Here is a 6,624-nt window from a genome sequence, read left to right as displayed (position 1 = left end):
ACACACCTATATTCCTAATATCAAGATTCACTCCATTCACCATTTCAAGTAAAGAATTAGGAGCAATTTTTTAATGTATCCTTATATGTGGTGGGGTCAGAGGACTTCCTTTCTCTCATCCCTAACTATTGACTTTGTCTTTGAATTTCACCAAGGTGGATTTCACCTTCCGTCTTTATAGGGTCAATAAATAGATTCCATTTAAGTTCTTACTCTCTTACTGCTATCGGAGAGAGAGGCAAGCTGACAATATTGTCCAAGTAATGGAGAAAATTATTTGTTTGTTCCTATTCTTTACATTTGCAGTTCAAATCCTGCCGAGGTCTACTTTACCTTCCACCCCCTCCAAGGTCAATAAAATATAATACCAGTTAACGACTAACTTCACTCGCCCTTCAGAATTGCTGGCCTTATGATGCTGAAATCCTAAAGCATCATCATCGTTATTAGCATAGCTGCATCGTAAATTCCATCCTTTACGCCTTTCTATTCAGGGAAACAACCAGGGTTTTTAAGTTTAGATTATCAGGTAGGATCAGTCTTAACTGACTTGTGGTGGTGAAGTATAATGCATGAAGATGATTGCAATTATTTACACATTAAAATGTCTTGAAAATAGAAATACAAAATAGTTTGCCAACTTACTTTAGCAATGTTAACCTTTCTCAATAAAATCACTTGTAATCTCACCTTTCTCAATCAAATCACTTGTAACATCTCTCTTTAGCAATAAAATCACCTGTAATGCCTCTCTCTCTCTCTCTCTCTCTCTCTAGCAATAAATTCTCTTGTAACCTCTCTCTCTCTCTCTAAAAAATATTCTCTTGTTTGACTAGCTTGTAATGTTGCCTTATCTTTTAACAATAAACCCGTCACTACTAAAGATTTTTATTTTTGTTGTTTTATGAAGAACTTTAACTTGCTTATGATTATTATTCTTTGAAAATCACCTGGGAAGTGGTTGTGCTGCAGACAGTTCGGAGCTTTGCTTGTATTTAAAGCTCATAAAGTATAACATGCAAACTTAACTCTGTTTCCACCTTCAGTACTTGAGATAGATTGAGGGGCAGCAGCAAAATACAAATTATTATCATTTTTATGATTACTAAACCCAGCTGCACACAACAACACTTTTCTTTACAAAACTTTAATCTTCTGCCTGTTCAAATAAAAATCATTATTTTTTTATGATTTATCAAATATATATATATATTTTTTTTTAATTTGAAGTTTTGAAATTAAAGAAAGAAATAAAATTTGATAATAAAACAGGGATATCAAAATGTATTTAGGATAGAATCGTTTGTTGAGTTTTTTTTTTTTCTATATTTTCCTTTGTGTATTGTCATTTTAATTTTCTTTTTCAGTTTTCTGTTTGTTTTTTTTCTTTTGCAATTCTATATTTCTGAGAAAATGTACAGACTTTATAGTATCACATATATTATTACACTGATATACATCAATTAAATCCAGGAGAATTTGATACTTTAATGTATGTTTACATTTTTTTACTTTTTGAAATTGTGTGTGTGTGTATGTATGTATGTATGTATGTATGTGTGTGTGTGTGTGTGTGTGTATATATATATATATATATATATATATAAATAAAATATACACACATGCACCTGTATATCTTGAATATAAATTGTTTTTCCTGAAATAACCAAAGCTAAACCATTCCATTGATCTTCAACTTCAGATTTCTATTTCTTGAAAATTCTATTATTTCTGTGACAACTTGTTGCTGATTATATTTTAAAACACAAATTTTCAAATAAATACATACAACCTTAAAATTAAAACCACTTTCAGCATATTTCTTGTTGCATTTTTTTTTTTTTTCCTGTTATATATCCACATATATATATTTAGCTCATTTAGCATGTTTTTCCCATGCTCACTGAAGCGGGTATCTCAGTGAGCCAGATATTTGCAGCCAGTAGCTCTGTCTATTGCGAACCCATAGTAGTTTTTCAAATAAGAGATTGTTTTCTTATTTCTGTTCTCCCAGGGTTGATGAATCATTGACAGAAGATGCCAGCAGATATCTTCATTCAGAAATGGTGTAGGTTAAAGCTCCATCCCTAGTCATATAGACTTGTTAAGACTGGTTTCTGTGGGGTTTATATTGACCCTGGATAGGAAGCCAGACCAGCACAGGATTTTCCAGCTGAATGAACTGGAGCAATGTGAAATGAAGAGTATTGCTCAAGAATACAATCCAGGAATCGAAACCAGAATCTTCTATTTATCTGTTACTTGTTTCAATCTTTGAACTGGGGCATGATCTTGAAGAGTTTTAGGCATAAAAAAATCGCCAGCATTTATTATTTTTTTTTCTTATAAAATCCGGTACTTATACTGCAAAGTTATGGGGATGTAAACAAACCAACACAGGAGTAGGAGTTGTATGTAACAAAAACAAAAGTATATTTAATGGGCTTTCACTCGGTTTTTGTCTACCAAATCCACTCAAGATTTTGGTTGGCCCAAGGCTATAGTAGAAGGTAACACCAAAGATGAGCTGAAGGCAAGGATTATGGCAGCATTCACCAAACAAGGGGACCTTCCATAAAAGCTGCAGGAGATACCAAAGTCATCTGGAGGCCGTGGTTGAAGCCAATGGCGATTTAATGGAATAAATTTATTCTTTAGTATTTCAAGATATTGAGATGTCAGTGTTATTTCCACTTTTGCAAAATTTAGACAATTTATTCACCGCGCCCTGAATATATAATTTTTTAGTTTTAAAGTCTGTCGCATGTAGTTATCTTCCCTGGCTGTGTTATTTCCCTTGTATCAAAAATGTTTTTCTTTTCCATTTCCCTTCCTCCCGCTCTTAATCTTACTTATTTTTATTAAGTAAAAAGGCTAGAGCTCAGTTGGCAAAATTTGTTGAGCATCATACTGGGAACAATTGATCCCACCACCGCTCTCATGAATATCATCATCATCATTGTCATCATAATCCTCAACACTACACCTTTTGTCATCATTACCACCATCATCATGATTGTCATTTTTATTTGTCCTTACCATTATGTTTCAACTGCTGCTGCCGCCTTTGTAATCTTCCTAGCGTCATCGTCTATCTTCTCGCTAAGTCAAGGTCAAGTTGAGTAACCCTATATTTCCTAAAATTGCAATACGATTCCTAGATCAGAATGTGAACTTGTAACCGAATCACTCACTCATTCATGATATGTACTTGAATATCAATGAGTGTTTCTGTGTGTGAGTGCAAATGAGTACATACATATATGTATGAATGTGTGTATCTGTGTGTGTGTGTGTGTGTGCATGTATATTCGTGTGTGCAACAAGAGGTGTTTGTTAATGAACTCCACACTTCAGTAGCTAATCCTCTTGGCCATTTGCACCTCATAAGATATCCTAATCTGCATTAATCAGACATCTCAGCTTATTCCTCCTCGCCAACCACAACCGATGAAACCGGGGGAGGGAGGCTGAATAAAGATTATTAGCTTATAGCTATTTATAGTGTATGCCACTTCATACATAACTAAACTGATCCACTGACTCATCTAATTTGCATCACAGTACATGCACTGACAAAGCAGTTAATTAATTAAATAGCAATGCACTAATGACAGCGAATTTTTGATGAGGGATGGGGCTAGATTTAACTATAATATGAGATGTGTTTGATAGGCATACAATTTTAGACTTGCTGTGGAAAGTGAAAATGGTCTTCATTTGAAGTCTTTACCTCTCTGTGGACAGAAAAATGCAGATTTCACTTGACTGGCTTCTAGTTTGCTTGTAGGACTAATTAATGAATGAATTACTTAACAATGTTATTACATGCATTTTAAGCTCTTGGAAGAAACTAAACAAGAACAAAAGTGAGTGAGAAATTGATGTTCTAGATTGGTACAAATGGAGAGGTGCTGTTAGGAGTGGTTGCAACCCCTAAAAAGGAAAAGATAATTCAGCACTCTGAGCTTAAAAGGGCCTCCTGTCACAAAGGAACAATTGGAACTGAAATCAACAATGAATATTGGATAGGTATTATGTATGATTGGGTTCTATTGTCAAAAGCAGGACACATGGACCATATGAAGTCATTTGAAAGTAGAAATGCCCAGGTAGGTAATGATCTTGGACACCAACCACCTTTTATGACTATTATTATTATTCCGATCACTGCCTGGAATCAAACCCAGGGGCATATGGCGTAGTGGTTAAGAGTGTGGGCTACTAACCTCAAGATTCCGAGTTCAATTCCAGGCAGTGACCTGAATAATAATAATAATAACAACAACAACATCGAAAAATACCTTAGGAATGAGAACCCAGGTTCGAAATTTCCCCAAAACACCTGACGAAGGCTGCAGGGTATATCAGCCGAAACGTTAACTACAAACAAGATGAGGACAAATATCCGTCAAATGTAAATAATGATTTGTTATTAAGGCGGTGAGCTTGCAGAATCGTTAGCACGCCAGGTGAAATGCTAAGTGGTATTTCACCTGTCACTATGTTCTGAGTTCAAATTCCACCGAGGTCAGCTTCCCTTTCATCCTTTTGGGGTCGATAGATTAAATAATCAACTAGTCCCCTGCCACCCAAACGTGAGGCCTTGTGCCTCCAGTAGAAAGGATTATTATTACATGTGATGGTTACTTTGTTTTTTTTTGTTGTTGTTGCTGTTTTATATTTATTTATTTGAAAGATTCGAACAATGGATGCTTTAAGGAAACAGGAAATTGAAGTGGGTGAAAAGAGGAAAGACGGAGATTAAAGTGGGAGTCGGTTGAGCATCTGACGGAGAAAGAACGGTGAAGAGGAAACGAAGGAACATTCTCCTGTTTGTATTTGTATGTGTGTGTGGGTGGGTCGATGGGAGGGGACAGGAAATCTCATGTTCACACTCTTAGTCATTGAAAACAACGAAAGCGCTATTATTATTATTATTATATTTATAATTATTATCATTATTATTATTATTAAGGTGGAAAGCTGGCAGAATTGTTAGCATGCTGGGTGAAATGCTCAGTAGCATTTTGTCTGTCTTCATGTTCTGAGTTCAAATGCCGCCAAAGGCTCCTATTTGTTGTTCGATGGCTTGTAATGACCCCTTGTTGCAGTGAAAAAACAGAACGGTTGTGGATGTGTCTTTTATTTTAGCTTTTGAGGACTTAGTCCAAAGAGAGAAAGGCCTTTGAAGAAGCTATCCTCAAACCGAAGACTGATCCAGGATGCTTTCAGCAGTGTGGACTTTTCTGAAGGTACCCATAGACCAAATGCGGGTGTCAAACAGGGTAGTGAATCAACCCTTTAACATTCAGATTACTCTGTCAAATGAAACCCTAATTTATTCACATTGTTTTGAATTAATCATGCGTTTGATCTTGTAGCTATTAAAATTCAAAGATGTGATAGTTTATTTTTAGAATGACATTGCAGGGTGTGACAGGCCAGATCTGGCCAATTTGAACATAAAACAACACCTTCAACACAGAGACAGTTCTTTAATGGGTTTCCAAATTTCATTTACAAGATTTTGGTCAACCGGAAGCTAAGGGGCTTGTTCAAGGTACCATACTGTGGGACTGAACCTGAGACCATGCGGTTACAAAGTGAACCACACACTGTGTCTGTACCAGTTCTTTTACCATCTGACACAACTTCTGTTGGGGGTATTCATGCAGAAGACTGACTTCAGTGTATCTCACTATTCTTAGCTTTCTTTTTTTAATTGGTGAGTCTGGAGAAAGTGGCTTAGCGGTAAGAGTATTGCACTCATAATCTAGCGATTGCGATCTCAATTCTTAGGCCGGGTGGTGTATTGTGTTCTTGAGCAGACCACTTCATCTCATGTTGCTCTGCAATCGCTTTGACACAATGGGACTGAACCCAGAACCATGTGGTTGGTAAGCAAGCTACTTACCACACAGCAACACCTATGCCCAAATCCTGTGCATTCCTAGAACTACATAACAACAAGGTATGAAATGACAGGAGGTACATCTACACTGACATAATGCGTGTGTGTAGGAGATGGGTTGAACTGGACACGATGAGAGAGAGAGTGGATGACTAAGAAGAAGGGGTTTGGAAGAAAGGTGTGAGGAAGGAGAAAAAGGAAGGCTTTGCAAAAAAGAGGAAAGAATAGTTGATAGGAGAGAATAGAAGATAAAGAGAGGGAAAGAGTGAGAGAGAGAGAGGAATGAGAGTAGTAGGAGTAGGAGCTGTTAGAGAGAAAGTGAGATAATGAAATGTGGAAGTAAAGAATTAAGAGAAAGATAGGGAGGGACAAAAGAAAGGCAGGGTTGATAGAGAGGCAGAAGAGATGGGGGAAATATAGATATGGGAGAGGTAAGAGAGAGGGAGGAAGAGAGAACATGACCGTAATCTAATGACTGAAACAAGTAAAAGATGTATATACATACACACACACGTATCTACACTCATCCAGGTTACACATTGATACACGCATGTACACAGGTATATATCTATATACACTCATGGATGCACACATAGAGACAGAGAAGTGAAAGAGACTTAGAAGGACGAAATATAGAGGAACGTGTGGATAAAGAGAGAGAGAGACAGTTGGGTAGATAGATAAGTAAAGAGAGAGAAGGAGAGAGAGAG

Source organism: Octopus bimaculoides, chromosome 23 (genome assembly GCF_001194135.2).
Source record: "Octopus bimaculoides isolate UCB-OBI-ISO-001 chromosome 23, ASM119413v2, whole genome shotgun sequence".
Classification (NCBI taxonomy): Eukaryota; Metazoa; Mollusca; class Cephalopoda; order Octopoda; family Octopodidae; genus Octopus; species Octopus bimaculoides.
The sequence above is the reverse complement of the archived record's forward strand: the minus strand, read 5'-3'. Positions refer to the sequence as shown.